The sequence below is a fragment of the Perca fluviatilis genome, chromosome 19 (genome assembly GCF_010015445.1).
Source record: "Perca fluviatilis chromosome 19, GENO_Pfluv_1.0, whole genome shotgun sequence".
Lineage (NCBI taxonomy): Eukaryota > Metazoa > Chordata > Actinopteri > Perciformes > Percidae > Perca > Perca fluviatilis.
This window is the reverse complement of record NC_053130.1, coordinates 25,566,916-25,585,137: the sequence shown is the minus strand read 5'-3', so window position 1 is coordinate 25,585,137 and position 18,222 is coordinate 25,566,916. Positions and strand designations below refer to the sequence as shown.

Below are 18,222 nucleotides of genomic sequence, written 5' to 3'. Positions count from 1 at the left end.
GGGTGCAGGCTTCGTATTAGGGCTGAAAGTCAATAATTGATCCGAGCAAAAATCTCTGAAGTTGGGAGAAGTGGCTTTTGAAAAGGATGTCTGTGGATAGTTTGTGAACATGTTGTCTTTCTAGTTTTATTTTTCTTCAAAGAGCTTCTCATAATGCTTGTCCGAGGGTGGCACCTGTAGGCCGGGCACGGCCTGTCACAAAGCCACGTCAGGACTAACTTGATCCGTCCGGTTTCACAAATTGCCTCTGAAATTGATCCTTGAAACGAGAGAATGAAGCCCACACAATTCCCTTGGCCTTGACATAAGGTACAGCGATAAATATACAAGACTAATGAGCAATTACTATACAATCACCCTTCAAATAGCTTACATAATAATAAATTAAACATCGGAGCCTCGGATTCAGTTTCTTTCTTTATTATTAATAACGAGGGAGGGGCGTTTGCAGCCATGATGTGCTCTGATGATTATGTTTTCCAAACGCAGCAATTTTCCAATTCGCCATCGGGAACAGTCAGCACTTATTGACTCGGACTGACTAAGTAGCTAATCATTTTAGTTACATGTTCTTTTTTTTACTATGATGGATTTGGATTTATTTCTAATTTAGTTTTTGAAGGAGATGGGGCGTTCAAATGTACGATTACACACACAGGCGCTCACACAGTGATCTTAAACGCATCATATATCGGCCTGCTGCGTTCAATGACATAAATCGTTCGCGTTAAAGCCTAAACTCTTGACTTAATGGGGTAAGACAATAGATAAGTAAATATTTTGTTTAAAAGAAATCAAATGATGGCAGTAATATGTCAATAATATATGTAAAGCTACATTTGAATATAGTATTTAGCCTGTGTTGATGTCCCTGCCCTAATGAGCCTGCTAAGTGTCCCTTTTTTTCTTCTTTTTTTTTTTATCCTCCATCGCAATTAATGAATTCAGAGCAGGGTTACAGCTTGTAGACACACACACTAAGAGGCTGGCACCAAAATGTGATTGTTAATAGATGAACGAAGCCAAGAGCCACATTACAAGCTTCTCTGACAGACACATGCAGTTTCACTCAGCAGGCCGTGGTGCTCCATGTTCACCGGGGTCAGCACACAGACAACATATGACCAAGAGATGTCGCAGACCTACAAGTGACAAATGGCCATTTCACGATGAAATATTCATCGAGAAGAGCTGCGGTTCAGAAACACTAAACTTTTCCCACCTGCACAGACGCCTCTTTCTCCTTCTGTTGGCTCTCGGCTGCCTGTCCCATAATGCCCTGCGCAGTCCGCAGACACCTCCAGCATCTGCCTGAACTCGGCCCACTGCTCCTTTTGGGAAGCCTAAAAAAAGAGTTTACAGCTTTTATTAGCTATTTTTTTCTCCTTTTATTTTATTTCATTGGCTGCAACAGTAAACATTTATTTCCAAGGCATGAATATTCTTATGACCTGCTGCTAGCCCATAGATTCCTAAGGTTTATTTTCTTTAATTATAGGGGATTTGGGCTGTAATGTGATGCAGTTTCATTTGCATATAAGTGTTTCCCAGATATGCACCAGCTCTGAAGGCAGCAATTGTCGACCCCCTGTCCTCTGGAGTTCCAAACTCCCAACAGTTTTATAGGTTGTATCTGCAACCAGCATTCCCCTCAGTGCACTAATGTGTAACATATGGCGGACTGTACACCTGATAAAATACCTCAGGGGCCCTGCAGTTTGGAAAATCCTCAATTCGCTCCCTAAATAAAACAAACAATGGCCTCACTAAATATATCACATGTGCCTGCTGAGCTATTTTGTGTCTCTTGACCTGCGAGTCCCCTCCCACATCATCAGCACTGATATGGGTCTATCAACCAGCAGGTACTTCTGAAAATAATACCACAGATTTATAGAAGCTCCTGTTTATACCTGCTGCAGGCTACATATGTTATAGGAACACAGCTTGTCGAAGCTACATCGCTCTGTTAAAATCAACACGAAGGCTACTAATTCTTCTGTCTATGTTGTGTGTCGTTCCATGTCCGGATATGATCACATCCAATGACATTAGCTTACATCTAAAACTGGAGTCTTAGTCCACTTCTCTTGTGCCATTTCCTCTCTGTCAAAGTGCTGTAAATGTGGCTACAATTAGAGCTGAAATGTATAGCTGGTGGTGTGTGGGTTATTGAACAGACAGGTGAAATTGTGGGCACCTGTTCTTCTGTCCCTGCTTTTCACCCATGTGAGCTTCGCTGTGTCTCCCCCTCTTGGTAGCCGGGAGGGAGAAAAATCGACCCCCCAAAAAAACATGAAATATCAAGTTTCTGTTGGCTGAGTCCGAAGGCAGTTGAGTGCTTAGTGTCTGGAAAGTGAGGCAGCATAAAATACTAGTGGTGGACTTCTTGGACAGGGAGTGTGCACTTGGATAGTAGATGGTGCATTGCTTTCTCTTATTCTTTTCATATATTTCAAAAGTACTTTTAGATTTTAGGATTTTTTTCATTAAGGGCTTTATAATAGATACATAAAACATAAACCTCATACCAGTAAATTATATTAATTATATTAAATATTTTTTTATTATTTTGTTCTTCCAGTGCTTGTGATACATTCCACACATGATTTTGCATAAAATGTATTGCTATATGTTTAGGGACCAAGTATTGACCAATGAACCATACCACAGCATTTATAGTATAGTTTGCAATGCCACACTATAGATGGACTGTTAGAATACACAAAACATACAAAAACAATACATAAAAAACAACACATTAACACAAACAATGATAAAAGATATAATTACCATACACTTATTGCATGGAGTTACAAAAGACTTGCCTGACAACATAGTAAGTGGTGCTATTTTGCCATCTTAACTTTCCTTAAAAGGGACACACGTTCACACTTGTATTTTTGGGTTTCTAGAACATGTTTACATGCTTTAAAGTAAAAAAACAATTATTTTTTTCATACTGTCTGTCTGAATATACCTGTATGTCTGATACACTCTGTCTCTTTAAGCCCCCCTCCCAAAAAAGCCCAGTTATTTCTCTGTGGACTGAGCATTTTGACACTTTTGACACACCACAGTGTTTATATGGCACCTCAATCTGCTTTATAATAAAAGAAAAATACACGGAAAGCTCATTTTTTACAATATAGGACCTTTAAAACTATTTGGTTTTATTCCATTGTGAAACAATAACAACAATCAACGGAGGACCAATAAGATTGTAGATAATATTTAATTTTCTAAATATACATTATCATTCACTATGTTAAGACTCAGACTGCAGAAACATGTTGCTTACTGCATACATATGTACGCCTTTATATCTAGCTATTTAAAAAATATGAAATGTTATAAAATTATTTTCTATTTTTAAATAATAAAAAGAAATGTCACTGTATAAACATGAGTGACAGGTTACACTGACCAGAACACTTTAGTCTCTCTGAAGCCTAAGTTACAACAGACAGCAATCATAACACACGAGCAGGCCCTTTTATGATATGACATGATAATTCATGAAGTTTTAACTTCTCCATAGCTTCATGCAGCGTCTTCATAAATGCTGACCCAACTCGTACGCCAACTCTCATTAGCTTTTCATAGAGCGCTGAAGATATTTGTGGCATCGATGCGAAGCCGTGCCAATTCTCTGGTAAGTGCTGTCATAATACCCTACCCTGCACAACAGGCACTGGGAGTTGGTTTCCACATGACTAATATTCACAAACAATATTTTCCGTGGGGGTTGCGTGGGCATCTCTTGTGTGTGCGTGCGTATGCATTTGCGGGCTATCTCTGCATTCTCTGCTCTTTCTAGCGAAAATAAATAAATAAATGCTGTTCGACAAAATAGTCTGTGGGTTTGTTTCAAGAAAATTGGACGTCCTGGGTTGTGGCGACAAACATTTTGATAGTACGCTCAGCACAAACACCTAACTAAAGAAGGGCTTTTGTCTCATGAGCCTACGGGCTGAAGGCTGCAACTCCAGCAGAGATGAAGCACAAAACACCAAAGTAATATACAGTGCATGAGGTTGGAAGAAGTGAGACAAGGGTTATGTTTGTTACTTCTTTCCTTTGGCGGCAGGTGTTCTCAAATTTACCATCGTAAAAAACAAAAAACAAAAAAAAAAGTGCAGCCGTGCGTTCAAAACGTGTGCTGACGTGTCTGACATCCAAACACAGCAAAGTATAAAAGAGAAGAAAAGTCGTTTAGTTATTTGTATATAACTAAACGATAAACTATATGTATAAACATGGGGTTTTCAATATGGCTGCTGAGAGCTGGAGCTTTTGCTTGCCAGGCGGTGTAAATGATTGGTAGTACTAATTCAGGTTGTGACATCTATTATGGGCCAGTGAACACCTTAACACCTCCACAGAGAAACTAACCCAAATTATACTTGCTAATCATTCACTCTCATTCACTCATGATGTTCTTCCTCCACACTGCAGAGCTTAGCCATTGAACGAGAGGGGATGCCAACTTTGTCTAACGATCTCGAGTGGAGGTTCCGAGAGCCGCCTTCTAATTAATAACAAGCATAACTTCCTGCGGAGGGTTTATGTAAGCTTAAGGTGAAATAATTACTCCTCGTGCAGCCGCTGCGGCAGCACTTCTCGTACACCGAGGGACTTTGAAGTTGGACCGGCGACGGTTGGGAACTCTCCAACATCGACGCTTGTGCAGCACTCCATTATGCATCAGCAGCCACTGAGATGTGATCTGTGCCTCACCTGACTGCAACTGGCGCTAACGCTCAGTGGCTAAAGTGCTGCCTACCATATTATTGGATGCAGTGTGAACATATGAACTCTATGTATGTGTGTAAGCCACGGAAATGACTGGCAGGTAACTTTGATGGTGTGTGATGATCTGCACCGGTGTGCATCACTTTCTCAGATTAATGATTTCTGGACTATAAAACTGCAGCAAGAAGAAACAGGCGCAACACCGAGTGTGGAAAATATAAACGAGGTAATGGTAATATATGTCTTTTCAAGTCCGATTGCTGCGAGAGCCAAAGCCACCGCACACAGTCTTGCTGTAGCTTTTGTCCTCCCCTCCCCCCACGGCCAGTCCTACGTGTTTATAAGCGAGGTATAATGGCAGCACGGTGTGCGAGTGCTGCAGGTTATTTTGTATTTGGAGGTGAGGACATGGCAAATCAGACCACTTCACACATGAAAGGCAGTAGTAGGTCCATTTAATTCTCTGTGCCTCTCTTACCCTGGATCTCACTGTCCTTTTACGGGGACTCCAGAGGCTAGTTAAAAGGTGTCTGATTCTCACCATGAATCTAATTAGATCTCTGACTGAGGTCTTAACATCTCCTTTGGAAAAAGAAAAAAGAAAAAAAGAAAAGCATGGAGGAACAAGGTGCTAAAGCCCCTACCCCTCGCCTCCACTGCACCTTGGCCCGAGCCGTCCCCTGCTCCCTCCTTTCCTGGAGAAAAACAAAGTCCTGCAGGCTAATGAAGTTCGTAATTAAGGAGATTCTGTCAGGCTGAATGAGTAATTAGGACGTGGTCTCTCAGGGGTGTTAATGGTGGTCAGGCGGAGCACAGGCTGCATGTATGGCCAAAGAGAGCACCCTTTCATACCTCACCAGGAAACGAAAGGAAAAGAGGAGGGCTTGTTTTTTTTCCTCTTCTTTTTTTCCCCCTCTCAGATCTGTTTTCTTTCAGAGAGAGGGGTACATCTTGTTGATGTTGCACTTATAGCATTTATGTTAAATATTTGCCATGTCATTTAAGATCAGAAACAAATGCTCGTAGAACTGTACATGTCTTTCTTGCTTATTGCTTCCAGATGATCGCGTTTGCATATGGGGAAAACATTACTGCATTTGTTACCCCACTAATTTGCTATAGATTTCTGATGTGTTGTGAAATCAGATATAATTTGAGGGAAATGGCTGCGGGACAAGACCACGCTCTGTTCTCGGTGAAGACATCTCCGTTCTAATTATCACATTTACTTCAGATTGGTTGACTGTGCTGCTGATAAAGAAAGTTCACCTGGCCTCAATTAACTATATTTATCTCAGATTATCCCTCCATGAGATTTCTGCTCTGGCAAAAAGATTAGCGTTATTAAGAGTCGCATATGCAGGATGAATACATTTTCAGACAAAGTGACATCTCTTAAGGATGATAAATTAAATCAATGAAATGGGAATCAAAAGGAAGTAGCTGCGTGTTCTCTGGATTCTCCGGCAGCGCACTGTTCTTTTTATTGTTCTGCTGTAATATCGCAGTTTACATCCACTGATACGCTCGTTTCATTTGGACAACAAATTGAAAATTTAATTTGATAACTGTTTAACTCTTATCTAAAGTTACCTAGAATTAAATTTGTTCACCTAAACATGGTAGAACAGTGGTGGGATTTACTTGCATTTGCAAGTTAGATTTGCAGTAATGTGGTGAATATGAAAATGTTCAGCTGCTGTGTTCAGACACCAAGCTAGAGCACATTATTACCCCTAAATAACCACACACACTCACACACACAAACACACACACACACACACACACACACACACACACACACACACACACACACACACACACACACACACACACTAGATAGGAGCAGATTAGGGTGTTTTCAAACTGATGCCTTTGACAGATACAGTAGAAAAAGCCCCTTCAGAGGTGGATCTCTTTGATCTGGGGTTAACCTCGACATTCTCTAAAATCATTGACACTGTTTAGACTGGGAAGTGTCCTGCTGCGAGGCACAACACCTGGGCTTTGAACCCATGACCTCACATCTGAGTGCTCTCGCTGAAGCCCTCGCTGCCTCCCGGTCAGCTGGAGGATCAGTGGAGACAGACAGGCCCAAAACTCTTCATTTCCTGTTTCTCCTCCAACCAACCCTTCCCAAACTACAAAAAAAAGGCTACCTGTGTTTCAGGTAATATAATCAACATAAACAAGGTATGGCCTTTCTGAGCACGTTTTATAAGAAAAAGGGCCAGAAGGTAAATAGAGGACACGAGGGGAGATTTTGGTAATGTTCAATTTATAGCTATTGATGTGGTCATTCGAAATATTGTTCTTTATATTTAAACATAAGTGAGGATATTTTAAAGCAATACTGTTCTTCATAATGTTTCCCTTTTATTGCCATTTAATGTTTTCGTAGGAACCCTCCTTCGGACACGAGACAGATCTGAGTTGCAGACTCATTACAAGTTAAGTAGAACAGGTGTTTGTCAGCTTCAGGCAGACCTACGTGGACGAGGCCTTTTCATGTTGGCTACTTCCTCACACATTAGTCTTCAGCCAAATTGCTCTGAGTGGAGGCTTTGCCCAGCCCATCCCTCATCGTCCAACCTGACCTCTCTCCCCTCCTCGCTGCAGGCAGGGCTGGAGATAAAAAAAAAAAGAGCTGAAAAACGGCTCGAGGAATCCTAAATATTAGTGGTTGTAAATCAGCCCCCAGTGGCCTATGAATAGCAATTATCTTTTTGGCACTAATAAATCCCCCCAGTCACAGATAAGATGGTTTCCCTTCCTAACATGCAGTAAAAACAGCTAAGTATTGAGCAAAAGCAAAAATGGGAGGGGTGCAGCAAATAAATGAGGGCTCTTTAGCTGTGGATTACACTCACAGTCATAAGAGAAAATATGTCGTCTTTTGTGCTGGTGGTGCACAGTATATCATGTATGAAGGAGGAGGGGGAAACAGCGCATGATCACAGGACTTTGGGAATTCAGATGATATCAAGGAGCAGGCTAGAGTTATATCAGCCTTATCAATACCTGCTTAACATGATTCACTTCAGTGCACAGTGACTTTCGGCTGGTAGAAGTGCTGAGATTTCTTGAAAATGTCACTGGAAGGGGGGAGTGGAGGCAACGTGGTGAATGATAGCGAGGCTATACTGATCTGATAGGAACATTCTTTGATTTTGATCTGTAACAGGTCAACATGGTCGAGGTTTAGCTATTGTAAAGCGCTCCTCTCAACCGATTAAACTGACCTTCCTTCAACCAGAACCACAAACTAACTTCCTGCCTCCTCTGCTTGGTGTTACCTCTGAGAATAAGTTCACTGTACCTCTGCATACCACTGGGATTTACAATGCTTTATGGTCATCATCTATATAGGAGAAAAACACAGCAATCAGCAGCGGTGGGACTTTTTTTTTTTTTCTCTTTATAAGGTGACTGAACCCTTATTCCATGTAAAGACTTAAGTTAACCTCATTAAGCTCGCTCACACACAAGATACATAATTATCCCTGAGAGGATAGCCAGTGCTAATACAAATTAGAAAGATAATTAAGCTACTGAGACTGGCCATTGCATCTCCCAGAGCATTGGACCCATAGAACCATTATGGTGAATTAGAGCATTTGTTTACAGTCACAACCACAGCCTTTTACCAGTGGCCAATGTTTATCAAAAGTCCAAGTATAACCTGGGTTCAAGTTTACTGTGCTTCTTCAGTCACCTGTGATAATTCAGTTTGGGAACATACCTCGCACAGGTGTTTAAGTTATAACTGTGCAAGAGACATAAGCTAATGTGAATTCCTTTCTTTCCAGGAAGTCTTCACAACAACCTCGCTGAAAACAAAGAACCTTGAGTCAGTTTGAGAGAAGTGCCTTTGGGCGCTCATATAAATCAGTCTAAATGCCAATTCACCTCTGTGGTGTGCAATGCATCTGGTCTTCTCTGTAACAAGGCAGTTTAGTGCCCTGAGAAGTCTTACAGCTACATCAAAGATGCTTTCAATGCCTCCTCAAGCTAGAGGAAACAATTCTTTCCTTGCCTTTGCAAACGCTTAGTCAAACAGGAACAATAAATCTGGCCGATTTCTGCATTCCTCTTTAGATCATATGATACCTGAACAGCTCCAGTCTGTGCACAACAAACATACATGTGTGCTGCTCAGTCTGGTCTCTCTGCAGCGTCATGATTAAATCGGTGCTGGACGTTTTTTTTTTTTTTTGGTGAAAATATGTCAAGAGAAAAAGATAAGTACACACAGCTGGATGCATTTTAGAGCGCAATTCCCTTTTGTCATAGGAAGAGCACACGCTTGTGTAAGGCCTAAATGAAAATGCTGTTGCAATTGAGTGCACCATAGCAATTGGAGGGAAACTGTTGCACAGACTTCATATGCTTTAAAAATGCAGCAACACAGCTTGCGATGTTGAAAAAGTTTTGGGCCGTGTACAGAGGAGAGTTTTTTTTTTTTTTTCTTCGCCTTCATGGTGAGGGGAGTAACGAAGGAGAGGAGCATGCTGCTGGTTGTGTGCCAGCTCTGCCTCCTGTGGTTTCACGCATAACAACCTTGCATGTGCACAGCTCTGAGTAAAGCATTGATTTAAGAGGGTACTTCTTCTTTCCACAGCTTTAGCAAAACAAGCCCCTATGTTTGGATAGACCCGGTAAGCAGCTCACTGACCTGAGCAATGGGTCAGATTAAGTTAACCCCCCCCCCATCCCCTCCCTCCATCCCTCCCTCCCTTCTTCCCTGCCGGCCCAATGCAGAATGAGGAAAGGGAAAGTGCTCTTCAGGGCAGGAGGGCCTGCCAGCCAGGTCAGGGGAGTTGCTCAGGAAAACAGGAAACTGACAAGAGAGACAAATGATAGGTCTCACCCAAGCATTTTGCCACAAAGGTTGATCATCCATAATTGCTGCAAGAGTCATACTTAAAAAGGTCTTTCAATGATACGTCTTGCGAGATTTAATTTGAAAATGGAGCAGCTTTCCTCGAGCAATTACCACATTACCTCTGTATGTTCCACTGTTTACCACTGATAGGTAACCACTTTGTTTAGAGCGGTCGGCAGCCCAGGTAAATCTGTCACCGCTGCAGCCAGTCTGGGAAGAACCTGGGAAATCAACCTGTAAAGCAGCTCTTAAAGTTTGTCATAAACACAGCAAACCATCCATTTTAGTAATCCACAATTAAAAGAAACATTAACTTTGAGTGTTTTTTCTGCAAAATCACAAAGCACACATTGTGACATGGCAACAGTCCGAACTGATATTATCTATTGACCCTGCTGTGAGACTGTTCATAATAAGTTAGTTACATATTTTCTCTGGTCAAGCTGGAGGGAGGATTGTGTGTGGTGTGTGTGTGTGTGTGTGTGTGTGTGTGTGTGTGTGTGTTAGTAAGCGGAGGTGGGTTCAGTAGAGAAGCTGCTTTTGGCCAAAGGCAAAGATAAGCGAAGGGGAGTGGAGGTGGTGGGGGGCACACAATGGATTGAGCCAGGCAATCAGTGAGCGATCTGGGGCGGTGTTTAGTGGTGCTGTAAGATCTGCTAAACTAGCCCTAATTTCCCCTGTTGTAGGAGATGTGTGAGTCGAGGTGGAAAGGGGCAGGAGGAGGGGAGGCCTTTGGTCTGTCAGAGTGGAGTTAATCTGAACCTGGGGCAGCACGTTCACTTTTGATGGAGGCCAGAGATAGGACGTCGAGGCGGAGGAGGAGGAGGGCTGGGAGGATGAAAGATCACCCACACCTGCGAGGGGCTGCCGAAAGTTACAACTCACTCAAAGAGGCCTTTCTACTGCGGCTCCATTTGTCAAGGCTGATGGGGGCAATCGCAGGGAGAGCTTCCCTCCATTTCTGTTTTCACTGGTGGCTCATCATATGCACTCACAGCCACGGGATAGAGATTACATTGATTTGTCTTTTCTTCAGTAAATCTTTTCCAAATGCAAATAAATTGCATATGTCTGCCTGTAAAGCAGCTGTGAATGAAGTCGCATTGAGTTCTGTACACTCCAGTCCTTGTCTTTTAAATTACACTATCACAACGACAAACTCCATATTTGATTCACCGTGGCCCTTTTTTTTTGTTTCGAGAGGTGTCTGTGTACAAAATCCCCCATAATCCTCTTGAAGAGAAATATGACGCACCACCCCTTTAGGTTTGCACTCTTTGGCCCTGCGTCTTCCTTTCAGGCAGTATAAGAGTCATCTGTGCCATCAATAGCTTTCGTTGAACTTATGAAGCCAAAATGATTAAAGTCTTTGCTCTCTTGCACCATAAAACACTGAGACCCAGAGCATTCGTCTCTGTCTCCACAAACCAGGATATCATAAACAATAATCATAAGCAATAATTTACTGCTGCGAGGATTTAACCCCGAATTTAATCAGTTATGAAATGCTGTCTAAATCAATAATTGTGATGGAGTTAGAAACCCTAATGCCCTAGGACATGTGGAAGATACGTGTTGGTGGTGTATTAGCATTAAGACTGTGTTCTTGATTAAAGTCAGTACCTAGCCAGTTTGTAAATGCATAATGGGTCGGTCACGCTGTATATGGGTAGTGGATGCAAAATGCAGGTTCCCAATAAAGACGGGAGGAGAGCATTAATCCCCCCCCCCCTCTGTCTGTTTCATCTGGCCTTTTTGCTCTTTGCCAGGGTAATGCTCTCGCCTCAGCTGGCAGCTCAAACTGCGCCGGGAGCACAGCACATCTGGATCCGAGGCCGAGGGAGGGATAGTGTGTGTGAGTATTATAAAAAGTGAACTTGTGTGTGTGTTGTGTGTGTGTGTGTGTGTTGGGCAGGTGGGCAGCACTACATGTATGGGCATATCCTCTGAACTATGAAGAAAATGCCCTCTGTGTCCCAACATGACAGGGTGAATTCCCAGGAAGAGGTAGCTGCTCATAAACAAAAACATACGCAGGAGCAAAGAATCATAAAGATTTTGTTTCCGCCCCTCCAGAGTCCCACTGAGACTTTAGTATCAACTTAAGTCAAAGAACGCATGTATTCTGTGAGACAGCAAATCTGTAAATTATTACCCAGACAAGGGGAATAAGTATCTCTCTTCCTGAAAACAAGGCAAGCTCCCAGTAGGGAAATGAAACTGATTGTGTTCTACATGCATATATTTTAAATGAGTCATGTTTATTGCACGCTTCATGCTAACATACTGAGATGTTTTACAAGTGAAACATGCTTGCTTTGACATCCCTGCTAGACACATTAGCCTTCAGGATCTGTGACGCTGCAAAGTGCTCCCTCTTCTCGAGACCACCAAACTCACATGTGGAATATTTTTGTGGAAGTGTGGTTTGGATTTTCATGCTTTTGAATTTCACTTGCAAATCAATTTCCATCTGTGCTTTGTAACCGCTTGGACTAAGAATTTGAGGGTGATGCGTTATGTGTGTATGAGCGGTGAGCTGTACCAGAAATTCCAAGTTCTTTTCTCTCAGCTATTCTATTGAGACTCAAATATGTTCAAATAAAGACAGAATTACTCGTGCCATATATACACAAAGTGAAATCATTGTGTTTGACACGTGAGCTAAAGGAGGCCTGTAAATGCACATTTCTGGTGTTAGCAACGGCTTGAGGCTCTTGTTGAACAGATGCGAGATAAAATGTAGGACAGAATTCCTGGCAAAGCTAACAGGTCAGGGGACTATCCACTTTATAATAGCATAGTGTTGTGAAAAGAAAGTGAACCGGCGGCTCGTAGATCACATTTCACGCTCTGGGCTAATTAAGATTTCTTTAAAGAACGTCAAGAGCATCTGAACATGACCAAAGGTTGGGGATGGATCAGTCTCAACCCTTTACACTTACTACAGTCATACACAAGAGAGTCTTGCAGTGAAAAATAATGGACACATCTTCGCAACCTCTAGTCCTTCACACCTGCAAGCCATGTCTTTAGTTATAAACTGGAGGAAGCGGCGGTCTCAGCAAGAAACAACAGCCGGCTCATCATTGCTTTTGTCAATGTTTTTGCGAGAGGCACTATTTCATAGTGATTGTGAACAGCTAACTGGTGATGCTGGGTGTGAGAAAGTGTTGCTGGGATATTTCTCCGCATGGAGGGCAGACCAATTGTGTGTACAGCGCCGTCGCTGCAGGGATTAGTGGTGCCATTAAGTGGCGATGAGTTGCGGTGGGGGGCCACATCCTCTGCTCCCTCATTAAATCGCCGGCAGCTGCCCTTTATCACAGCTCTGCTCCTCCGCCATACTGTACCATCAGCACCCCCCTCAGCACCCATGGTGCCAGTCTAGAACCCTTGACCTTCATCACATCTCTTTTGGTAGCTTCAAGAAAGTTTAATTGCAGACTATTGTGAGGCTCACATTGGTTTTGTCTTATGGGTTGCATGCGTATACACCTCTTTTGTTGTATTTCTTAATATCACTTTTTGCACGTTTTTGATCACACAGCAGGAGATGTGAGTTAGGAGAGGCATATGGTGTTATAAAGAGGTGTAGATGGTGCAAAAACAGTTGATTATCAGTAAAATGGTGAATTTCTACACTTAATATATTTGTAGATACTGTACAATGTCTGCAATTTTGTTATTCTCTATTTTTCCTGTTACACATAATTTATTAAGTCTGGGATATTACCTAGCAGGGAGGATGGTGTCTAACCACACTGCAGGTTATGTGTGAACATGGAGACTTAGGATTGATTTGTTCTGTTCACGCAACGACATGACAATGATCATCACAGCAAAAAAAAAAAACATCAAGAACAGCCTTTTTCTCTTATAGACAGCGCTCTCATAGCTCTTTAATCCATTACTAAAATGAATCCATCGACTTCTGTTTTAAGTGCAACAGTATATATGCAAAGAGATCAAAAAGGGATCCGTGAATATTCCAGGGATCCAAACAGCTTTTGAACAGAGGAGAGAGAGGTGTGTTCAAACACCACCCAGAATGCCGTGCCCTAGGCTGTGACTGCAGGGCAGAGATGGGTTGCTCTGTAGACAGAGGGGGGAAATAGTAGGTGGGACAGGCAGTAATGACAAGCTCTAAACGTCTTCCCGTAAACACCCACTTTTGTGAAGTTTGTCATTTCCTTAAGGCATAATTCATTCCTGGAAGCATCAGGCAATGAATTTCATTTGACTTATTTTAGAATTATTGTGAACGTGATAAAACACCTCGATACATTTCATATGTGTACCTGGAGGATGTTTCTTTACAAAAGCCACTGTAACCCTTGCTAAGTACCGTAATAAAGAGACAAGCAGTGAGTCCGAGGCACTTTAGTTTCAGTAGTTAGTGTTGCAGAGTACAGCAGCCCTGCCCCAGTCTCGGCCCCTGAGGCAACGGAGCCAAGGTAAGGTCTCAGAAATACAATCATACACACATGGATTTGGGGAAATTAGAGTTTCACGTAAATGTAAGCATTTACAGGTGCTAAATATCACGAATGTAAAAGCTTGAGGATTACCCCCACAGTGCCTACAGGGCATTCACACACACACACACACACACACACACACACATACACACACACACACACACACACACACACACACAAACACACACACACACACGCTTTTCGGAAGTGATTTAGTTTTCAATATTAAGTAATTCAGTTGTATATTCTCACACCTTTAGTTGGATAACCTACTACATCTTGAAACAAACAATTTCCCCGATACACCATATGAAAATACAATATGCAATCTATGGAAATCACCTGAAATTTCTAACCTATGTCAATTCCTGATATCTACAACATGGAATATGAGTCTAATTTCAAGGTAATTAAGATGATCTCTTTCCCATTTATTTTTTTTCAATTTACGTGCCTTTTCAGTAATATCTTTTTCCATACATGGAAATAGTTAAATCAAATTTGCATCCCTTGAATTGGGTACATCACAAACGTGATTGCATCTGCAAAGCCAAAGTGATTCCGTGGCCAAGGACGACGACCTTCGAGACAACAGAATGACGTCGACACGGGCTGAAGTAATCGCTCGTTCAGTGTTAAAGTTTCTATTGCGACTTTTTCATTATAGTGGAACAGAGATTGTAAAGATGATTGCTGCCACTCAGCCCCTGCAATTTGTCATTGAGTGCGTTGCTATTACCTGGAGAGCCGTTGTTGTTAAAAGAGAATAACAGCCATAATGGAGATCTCTATCCAAGGTTACATATCTGATCGAGGGGCTTTAAAGATCAAACAGTCAGTTAAGCATTTGGCATTCCTCACAGAGTTTCTTTTAATGTCACGGGCCGCCTCTCTTCAAAGGTGTTGTCTTCATACCACCATGAAGATGTAAACATTATTACTGTTAATCCATTTGGTCATATTCTGTTTGCTTTCAGGGCTAAGGCCATATTCATTTTACGCAGAATAGCCCAAAGAAAGGTAGCATTCGTAACATTGTTTAAAAAGTGGAAATGTATCAAATGTCTATGAATCACAAGGTGTATCTGCATAGCTAAATGCCATTCGATTCACTCAAGCTTTTATAGGGAGCAGTTCCAGACCATAAAATAACGTTTTGTATTAGCTCACTCGCAATACTTGTAGTTCTGTCTTCCAATTTGAGTTTATATTTTTTAAGATAGATTTTTGACATACAAATGGCAGATTATTATCCAAATAGCCACTTTTACCCGCTTTTAAAATATATTTGTGGGCCTTTATTTTGGACACATGTAAATAAATGACATAAATGGCAATGGTTAAAATGTGGACGGAAATAGGTCTTATCTTTGACTTGGCTTGCGTCACCTTGATTCTGTTCAGATGGAAGCTGCTATTATCTGGCAAATGATGTTTGAAATGTAGAGAATATTAATGACGACTGTAACGCATGCTCAATCACTTCCCCGGGAAAAATTATAAATTAGAGGATTATTTCTGAAAGGCAGAAAAACATGCCGCTTATTAAATAATTTCTCTCCCCCCTTTCTTCATGCTTTTCATGGGTGGTCAACAGTAATCAGTTTACCGTCTGGCTCTTTCAGGGTGTTAAGACATCCACTTTTCATTTGCACAAACAGTGCGATAGTTTCAAGCACCCATTTAAATTAATCCCCCTTAAAGTTTTGTGCAGTCCCTCTAGAAAAAAAACAAACCACACTTTTAATCTGAAACCTATGGTGTTTTTTTGTGAGAAAGGATTTGCCCATAATTCTCATTGCCGACATCCCTTCCCCCCACTTACAGAAAACATATCTGCACCCTTTTTGCGCACACGCATGCAGACACACACGCACACAAACGCACACTGTATAATTTATAAAGCCTAAGCTCTTTCAATACTCCAAAATGCCAGATAAACTTTTCTCATTTGCTCCTAATTTGGTCACGCAAGATAATGCCAACATCTGAAGGCTTTTTAAACTGCTTTTTTAAAAAGGCATTCCTGAAAGGAGCTGGCACTGGCACCTCTGCACCTTGTCAGCTCCAATAATTATTTCCAATCCGGAGCTAGCCCTTAATGTGCTGATTAATCCAGCCCTCTCCTTGCTGTGAGATGCATTCAGCTCCATTAATTTTTCAAAAAGGCCTCACTCTCTTTTGCTGGGAGCCCTGCAGATGTCAAGGCTGTGGCAGAGAAAGCCATTAGAAGTTAACACCTCCCACTCCCCAGAGACTGGCATGGACTTTCCCCTCCCTCATTCTAATGCCAAGCAGCCGCATTAAGGACGTCAGCTGCCAGGCCTGGCATTCCCTGGACTTGGACATCACCATCTAAGCACCATCCCCCCCAAAAAAGAAAACAGCCCTAATAAGAGTGGTTTCAAGAAACCAACATAATGAGAAACAAAGCTATGGTACGCTCCGTCTCTCACAAGCAGTATCAACAACTACGCTTTCGTTTCTTGGGAATATTTTAGGATTCGTGGAGATCTCATGTCGTGTGTCACTGTTCTTATCCAAACTCTCAGCTCAGAGATGTCCCAGCCAGGTTTCAGATCAGCCTCTGTGAAAACGTCCTTTAGAACAACTCGCTCACCAGTGTGTTCGAATTCAAAGCGATTTGAAATCTGTGCTCCAACCTCCTCTCACTCCAGAGCTTTGTGCGGCTCCCCCCTTATGCAGACTGGTTACAAGCTGTCTCAATTGAGGAAATCCCCCCCTTCAACCAGCTTTTATCTGCCGATAGGTAGGTGAATGGTGGAAATTAGGATTCCTGGAGAGACTTGGAATGGAGAGAATAGAAACAAAGACTTCCCCATGTCGGGAACCGATGTCTCTTTTTCCACTGCTTTTCCCTTTCATCCCAAGGGCTCCTGTCAGACAGAGGGAAGGAGAACGAGAGCACATATAATACCTTTTAAGAGGCTGCCAGTTCTCTCCCATGCGATAAGCTCTGCTCACATCACAATGGAGTTTCAGGACCCTGCAGTCACCCCACTGTAGGCCTGAGAACACACTCCAGCATACACATCAACACCGACATGCAAGCCGCATTGAAATATAGCACTGTAGCTAATTAGACATGCAATGTTGGATCCAACTTACACTAAAAGCTGGGTTTTCAGGTGATCATCATTTCTTCCAAATCATCTTTAGGGTCCGACTGTAGCCTTTAAATTCAAGATATAGCAAAGAAACATTTTAAACATTCAGCATTAGTGGGACAATCATCTGTCTACACCACAATGCTTAAATTGCCAATATGGAAGTGTGTAGCTCCACTCAACAGTGGAAATACTATGTATACAGTATTCTGTATACAATCCCCACTGCAAAGTATTGAAAAATCTGTATAAACAGAGGCAGTGTCAAAATCCCAGCTCTTTTGAATGTTAATGAAACGGAGGTGATAGGATGTCAGAAATCTGTCCAATAATGATAACAGTACAACTCCTGTTTACACTGAGCACGCTTCAGCTCCCCAAACCCAAAGTGCAGCCTCATTTACGTGCTAATGTGGGGAGGCAGATAAAGGACGGAGGAGCGATCACATGCCCTGTCAGAGAGTCACCCTTTGAACCATCCCTCATGCCGGTGAAGAGGGGGGAAATTAAAGAGCCTCAGCAGGTTTACCACCTTTCAAACACAACTCACACTCCACTCAAGTCCTCACATTTGTGACAGAGAGAAAAATAACCACGCATTACTGCCGTAATACACACACACACACACACACACACACACACACACGCATCAGGGCAGGAGTTCACTGTTGTGTTTGTGTACGGGAGATTTTCTTTGACAATTAATCCAAATGATTGTTTGTATGGAACAGAATTAGGTTGAGGTTGATGTAATGTACATGACAGCGCCAAACACAGTTATGCTTTGTATGAGGCATGAAGTATACACCACTATAGTAAATGCTTTTTGGTGTCATTCAGGCTCCCATATTGTTGGACAGTTTGACTTGCTAGCAAGCAAATTTAACTTTCTGCTTATCTAAAAGTGACTGAAATGAACGTTTAAGAACAATTGTAAAGCACAGATGAGGTCATGTTCAGCAGCAGACCTGCA

At 42.1% G+C, this 18,222-nt stretch overlaps 1 long non-coding RNA gene across 1 annotated transcript in view; it reads right to left on the bottom strand.

The window, feature by feature from the left end:
• Positions 1-560: 560 nt before the first annotated feature.
• Positions 561-18,222, bottom strand: part of LOC120548233 — an 83,049-nt gene continuing 65,387 nt past the window's right edge. Inside the window, exons 4-5 of the long non-coding RNA XR_005637158.1 lie at positions 1,223-1,343; positions 561-1,142 (exon numbers count right to left, since the gene is read on the bottom strand). This is a non-coding gene — a long non-coding RNA (uncharacterized LOC120548233). The remainder of the gene's footprint in view (positions 1,143-1,222; positions 1,344-18,222) is intronic.